This window comes from Accipiter gentilis, chromosome 3, assembly GCF_929443795.1.
Source record: "Accipiter gentilis chromosome 3, bAccGen1.1, whole genome shotgun sequence".
In the NCBI taxonomy this organism is placed as follows: domain Eukaryota; kingdom Metazoa; phylum Chordata; class Aves; order Accipitriformes; family Accipitridae; genus Astur; species Astur gentilis.
Window position 1 is genome coordinate 23,529,799 of NC_064882.1, and position 7,632 is coordinate 23,537,430.

Below are 7,632 nucleotides of genomic sequence, written 5' to 3' on the forward strand. Positions count from 1 at the left end.
TTTTTTTTTTTGTGTGTTCCTTTTGTCTTCTACGTAATAAAACCTGAGAGTAATATATTATACTATTACTTCTTCCCTTAGCATGTTTTCCCCCTGCTCCCTTTTCGTTGAGTTTCTAATGCTTTCAGTAACAATTTCTGGTTATATTGAAGTTAAAACTGAATGCAAATATAACCATATCAACAAACTTTGATGCCAGAAAAGATAAGGATAGAAGATTGTAATTTTGTGTAATACAGTTTTTATTAGATAATATGTGCATATATTGAAATACAAGAGGATTGCTGTATTAAAGTTTGAGAAATTCTATTATAACTGGACTGACGTAGAGAAGTCTTCAAGAGAAATGTGAAGATTTTTTTCCCAGGCAGAATTTTTTTCTTTTACTTCTGTTATTTTTCCCCAATACAGACACTTTTTTTTAGTAGAGCACTATGCCAAAATTCAGGTTTGTACTTCATGCTGCTGTTGCAAAATGGATGAGGGAGCTACTTCTACCTCTAATAAAAGCTGATTTTACTTCTAAAGAGCACAGAGCACATGTGCAATCTATTTTTGAAAAATGGTAAGGATTAAAGCATTTATCTTTTCTTATTTCTGAATATCTATAAACAACCTGAGTTGAAAAGTGTGCCGTAGTGTACTTGGTAGCTCATTGCCATTTTCTTTCTGAACGGTCTCCCTGTTTATCACAGGTACAGAAATCTTGACAAAATTGGCACCTTATATGATCCCTGTACTCACAAGTGTTTGTGTGTCACTTGTGGAAAGACAGTGTTATTTCAGCCAGCTGGTCTAGTTAAAATAAATAAATAAATAAAAACACTAAAGCACAAGTGTTATTCTGTGTACTTGAAGTCTGTGGATAGATGTTGTATCTATGCACTTTAGAAATGACCCCAGGCTCCAGTATTCCTGAAGTGTGTGTGTGTGTACAGCTCGAAGCAGGGTCTCGCTTGAGCCTGCTGCAGAGATGTGGCTGCTGTGTAGCAGAGCCAAACTGAAAGACACAGATGCGGGAAGATGGGCACTGAAAGCACGATGGGAAAATACAGGAGAAAAGCATGTCAGATATGTTTGGGTTTTGGTTTTTTTTCCCCCTACAAATTAATTGAGCTTGTACTTATTGCATACTAACACAAAGTGATGTGGGTTAAGAAGTGCCTCTTTATGAGATTATTCATCTCTTGATGAGAAGAGGACATGCAGTCTGTTCTGGTTTGGTAATGCTGAAAGTGCCTACTGGGTTGGAACATGAGACTGTCTTTCCTAAGGAATTAAGTTTCCCACCTGTGCCCCAGATGTAGTTGGAAGTACGAATCAATTTGTCTCTATTAAACTTGGGGTTCTGTGCACTTCAGGCCTGTTCTTTCCTTTTTCCTGCTAAGTGCGTAATACTACTGCTAATGAATAAGCAAGAAAAGAGTGGTTAAGCCTTCACTATCTAATATTAATGAACGATGTGTAAGACTTGGCCAGATAAAGGTGGATTTAGATTTAATTTTTTTCTCAGTGTTTTGTGAAGTCCTGTATATCAGAATTTTGTTTGAGGGAAGTGTGCGGTTAGGCTGAAGTACTGGCAGATGCTGGATATAATTTCCATTTCTCTCATGTTTTCTGTATCCTTGTTGATTTTTTTTAAAATTTTTTTTTTCCTCTCCAGTTTTAAGGGGTATGCAATAAGGTGCTGCTGGTCTGTTTAGTCTTGCCATAATTTGATTATACCTCTTTCTTTGGAGGCACCATTTCTTCCCTCTGCACTACCTGTGGCAGGGCTAGCTGATTTTTGAAGCACCCCTGCACAGAACTGCAAGGCAGCTAGTCAGCCTCAGAGCTGTATTTCCTGGCGGGTTAAGATGATCTGGTGAGGCAAAAACTAATAAAAGGATATGTAAGGCTGGAGAGCCATGAGGAAAAGGAAGCAGAGCAGTTTGGGAAAGTAGGAGTCTGTTCCTCTAACTGTCAGAGAAAAGAAGGTGGGAGACACGCCAGGCCCGTAGGGCTGGAAGCATCAAGATGGCGGGAGTCTGTGAAGAGACATACTGTCAAGGTCTGAAAGCCGTCTGTGCTGTTAGAGTGAGTGACCTCTGAATTTTCTGTGGCTGGGCTGGATGAGGGGGTTGGGGCTATGTTTTGCTAGTGAGTTTAGGTAAGGAGATACCACGTCACCTGTGACATGGGTGGGCCTTAGTCCAGAGCCTCTTATGTGGGTGGTGCTTGGCCGTCTGTTTCTGGACATGCAGTCAGGCTTGCTTTGTCTTGGTCTGTGTAAATAAATTCTTTGAGGAGTAGGCCTCTTGTATCTTAACTGAAACGCCTCTTCTTAAATTGTATCTGTGCAGCCCCTAGTGCTGTAGAGATGCAATGGCATCAAGTTTAGCTGCAGCGGAGCTGTCTTGTACAAAGGAGGATATATTGGCAAATGTGTTTTTCTGTCAGTGTAACCCCTCGCTTTCATATCTGTAAACCCTCTGATTCCCCCCTTTCTTCCCTTGTTAGCTGTTGTTTCCTTGCCTGTTTTCAGTTAGTCATCCCAGTCTTGTTTCTTCTGGGCTGCAGAGTTGTTAAGTGTGCAGCAGTGGTAGGCGGGAGGCACTTGTGCTTGTACTGGGTGGTTGTGTTGATGGTCTTGAAACGGTGGTCACGGGGAATAGAGGGCATTTGCTTCAGTAAACTTTTCATAGCTGTCAGCATGCAGCAGAACAGCCGTTATGCTGTTGCAAAACAGCAACAGCAGAACAACTAACAAAGCTAGCTGGCACTGATGGCAGAGGGGCAGGTACGGAGAGGAGGCAGCAACAGGAGTGTGAAAGACTTGAGAAGATGGAAGACTGAAAAACACAGTAGTGATAGTAAGGGCAGCAGCAGTTTGAGACAAACTCTTCACTGTCCTAAAAAATTAGCCATTGCTCCATGGGTGTCACTATAGATCCAGCTAGATACCCAGGTAACATGGTGTGATTTTTGCATTGAATAAGGTAGTATTTTTTAAATTATCATATGAAAATAGTGAGTATTTAACTACCGGCGTTCAGTATTTTGATTCACAGTTAAAGTAATTATCCTTCAACAGCAGCAGTCTTAGGAGAGTGTAAAATTAAAATACCCATAGTGTTTCCCAGATCTTATTTTTCAAGGATTCTACGTACCTCTGTGTGTATACACACACACGTATATGTAGAGAGAGACAGGAATGTGATGTTTTCTGTCAGGTGCGAGTGGGGTTTTGCATAGAGCAGCTGAAATAAGATATTTGCTGGCAGCAGAGGGAGCTATTGAAGCTTTTATGGTTGATCATTCAAAAACCTTTTGGAGCATGTCTGTAACAAAAATAAAAACCAAACAATTTTTAAAAGCCCATATTTAATCGGAGATCTGAGGTGCCTCACCGCTTCTCTGCGACAGCATTGTGCCGCCCTGGCAGTGAGTGGCCAGCTCTCCTGTGCCCCAGGAGGAGAGCAGCCGGTGGCCTGGAAGTAGGTGCTGCAGTTATTAAAAGGAGAACAACGTAACCTTCTCCCGAAGCCAAATTTTTAATCAAAGTGATGAGGGAGAACAGGATCTGTGTGGCGTATGTCAAAACAATAGCGGTGCGCGTCGGCTGGTAATTAACACTCATGCATGACTGGAAAAGTAATTCCCGGCCAGGGTGGAGTATGTATAGTATTTCGTAGGGCTGTTGATAATTTGTCTTGATTTTGATTAATGTTGGATCTTTAGTACACTTCTTTTTTGCAGATGCTAACTGGATGAGTTTTGTATGCAAATCTGCATAAACAGGAGATTAATGATTAAAAATTAACCAAAATCAGACAGTGGCATTGTTCTGGCAAAGTATGCTATATACTTGTTAGATTAACCCCTGTGTAGCTTTTATCTACCAAGCTGAAATTTGTAAGGTTGAAAATCTGTAGTATTTCCTCGGTTCTGGAGATGGATTCTGGAGAAACTCGTACCACTTCTGGCCTCAGCAAAGACCCTTCATATAACACATCTTGTTTTGGAAGTATGGAAATTGGTATGGATCTTTTTTTTTTTTTTCTTTTCTTCTGGATTCTATGCAAAAACTAATCTGAGGAATGTCCCCAAGTTCATTTGATACGATCTTGCTTCTGAAAGAGGTTCTCAAATGAGAACTAAAGGAAAGTAAAGCTTTATTTAGGTACCAACCTTTAGACATGAGATGGAAACAACCTAGGTTATTCATTCTTAGCCAGATCCCTACAGCTTGTCCTCAAAACCAGTATTTTAATCTCATTCATATATTCATTTTGCTCTGTAGTCATCTTGCCTGTGTCACTTACCTTTCTTTCCTTTTGCTTAAGCCTAGGTAAGTTACTTGCTATCACTTGGTACAGCTCCAAGTGTTAAGAGCAGGGTATAGCATGTGTGATCACAGGTTACTGAAAATCTGGCTGTTCTTGAGGTTAAGGTGAATGGTTGTTGCCTTGCTTCTTTCTGTTTCTGCACCCTCATAAAAATCAAGCTAATCTCTAGCTCAGGGTAAATAGGAGGGAGCTCAATGAGCAAACAAATTAAACTGCAGTCTTCATGTGACATGGTTTTATTGTGGGGTTGGTGCACTGCTTAAGTCATCTGCAATGTGACATAATATTAGGATGCTCTATTTCCTTAAAGACTTGGGGTTTTTTTCTGTTTCACTAGAGAATAAAATGTTTTTCAGTTGGTAATGTGCAGTAATTGAATTATGAAGTACAGCAAAAACCTGTTAAGTCCTGTTTAATCTATAATAATTTCAGTCAAGATTCAGAGCAGGGAATGGTGTAACCTCCATAGTTTTATTCATGGTGTTTGTGAGATGACTGCTTGGAGTCTGTACTTCAACAATTGGGTTAAAAACAAAATCGTGACAGCCATTGTCTTTCTTGCTTCATTGAGAGAATACTGTTCTCTGAATTAAGTTGTAGAAGGGAATATTGCTTTTCTCTGACTAAAGGAGGAAGAGGTGGGGAGTGGGGGAGTAAGTCTGTTTTAAAGTTCTGTTGTGAAATTGGATTAAACCATGTTAACAAAGCTAAAATTGCATCTAACAATAAAAATTTTAAAATACCTCATAGGTATTTGCAGATTTGAGGTATGCATGTGTCTGACTCTTTTGGTTAAGAGAAGCATTGACTGGTTATTTCTGATGCAGTGAATATACTTGCTTTAAACTGTTTTTTTGCCTTTCTTCTATTTAAGACCATGAAAACTTGGGCTGCAAGAAATGTGATCAGCCCAGCTGATCTCTTGCAGAGGATTTAATTCCGGTGGCCCACAATTGTGAGCAGTTGCCTGTACAAGAGACGCCTGGTTTGGAGCGTTCAGGGCACTGGCTGGGTTTGAACAGGCGCTCTTCTCTGGTGTATTTTAATTCTTGGGGAGCAAGATGAAAACTTGCTGTGATTTGTACTTGAAGTTCAGGTTAGAAAAACCTAATCGAGTGGATATTGAAAAATCAGATAAGTTTCCTGGGGTGTGTGTTTGCATTTCTTCCTTTAACATATTTTTTTTTTTACTTAAGTTTTCGTGGTTCATGTCATGGTGCCCCAGGGGCTGCTGGCTCCCTGAGGCTAGGATGTGGGGAGCAGCGGAGGCTCTCCTGGGGACAGCAGGGCTGGACCTCGCAGCCAGGGCCTGTCCCACTGCCCCAGCCAGGGAGTGTGGCAGGCTGGGGCTACCAGGGCAACCCCGCATCAGGCATCTCTGGTGGGGCCAGGCTGAGGCTGGGCTGGGCTGGGCTGTCAGCCTGCAGTTGGGTCCAGCTTGGTGGGGCACATGGCTGGGCTGGGCAGGGCTGTGGGAAGCTGGGGCAGGGTCTGATGCCCCTGGGGAGCTGATGTGGGGTCCTGGGCCCTGAGCATGGCAGGAGGAGGACTGGGAGGGGGGTAGGGATGGTCAGGCCAGGTGATACCCTCATGGTATAAAAACAGATACATGCCATGTCCTGTTGTAACAATAGTAATATGCAATGTGCAAGTAGTCTTTCACTGTCATTCGGTATTCAGTAATCTTTGATACACACGTGTGCACATAAAACTTGTATGCACTTATGAAAATGCTTAGAAGGGCCTATTAAAGTAGGAAAGTGGTAGAGAAATCAACAGTACTGCAATACTTTAAAAACATACAAAGTTTTTTTTTAAAGTTACAATGTAGTGACTTTCATCTGTAGCTGAATATAGTTCATCTGAAGCTGAGAGTTTAGGTTTTTTAAATTGATTCTAGGGTATCAGTAATGTTTTGAGAAATTGAAATCTTGATTTGGTCTTGCAGTATTTGGAGGAAGAGAGTAAATCTGCATTTAAATATCTACACATTACTGAAAACCCACCTCCTAATATTGTGGTCCTTACATATATTAGGGGTTAGACTAGGATTCAGCATATGCTGTTGGCAAATACATAGTTGGTGCTTTTCATGTATCTAATGACAGATATATCATATAGTAGTTTTATGTAACTTATATCATCAGAAAATGCATAAAGAATAAAAAGCCACCAGATTATTTTTATATGGTTAAAAATAAATTTATTAAGAGTTTATAACAGAAACTGTGAAACCACAAAACTTCAGTATAAAATGTCAAGCACTCTTTGTTTCAGCCATTAAGATCCAACTTTTGATGAACTGGCAGCACAAAGTTGGTCTCTACCTCCTTTTTTTTCCCCCAAGAAAGGTTAACATGCTAATCTGAAGATCAGAGGAAGGGTAAACGCTCCAGGAATGCAGCTGATATTTTCAAGTCTTATGTTTAAGTTTGAAGCTGGATCCCTTTCCTGCTCTAAGTTTAAGGACTGCACCAGAGCCGGAGGGGGGGTGGGGTGGTGTCCACATTGGCTGTCCCTGTTTGTATATAAACAAAACATCTTGCTGGGAATGTTTATGAGACACAACCTGTATTGTTAAGGCAAGTGATGTGTGCCTGAAAATTTAGCAGAGTTGAGAGGTTGCAGTTTTACAACAGTTTTAATCTATCCAAACTGCTAGGACTGAGTTTTGATCCCTCTCCAGCACCTCTGATGGCGTGCAATTCTTTTGTGAGCTACTTCAGCTCATTAAACCAACAGAAAGTTACCCACTTTCTTGGATTTGGCTAGGCTTCTGCTGTTTTAATGAACTGAAGCAGGTCACTTGGGGTATCAAACAAAGTCCAGGGGAGGTATAAGGGAAGAGATGAGGTTATCACCAGCTGCACATGCACAGTTTTAGGCTTAATCCGGAGTGGAACCATAACTGCAGTTATGGTCCAGAAGTGCAGGCCAAGCTGCCTTCTCTATTTCATACTTCATTAGATCATAGAACTTTGGGTCAGGGTTGGTTTTTTTTGTTTTGTTTTTTTTGGGGTGTTTTTTTTGTGTGCTAACATGATAAAAATTTGTGGTTTCTAACTCCGTGGCTTCTGTAGTTCTGTTTTAAATAATGTAAGTTTTCTGAACCTGAACATGCAGTGTGTGCAGACCCTCTTGAGGGTTAAAACCAAAGGAAACATTTGCATGAGTCCAGGTGAGGTGGGTATACAGCAGAATATCCTGTGTGGAAGAAATGATGCTTTGTCCTCCTAGTTGGCCCCATACAGAAGAGTGTTAGTATTACCTTTAGCCAAGGGAGCACTTCTGTAGCTCAGGCAGT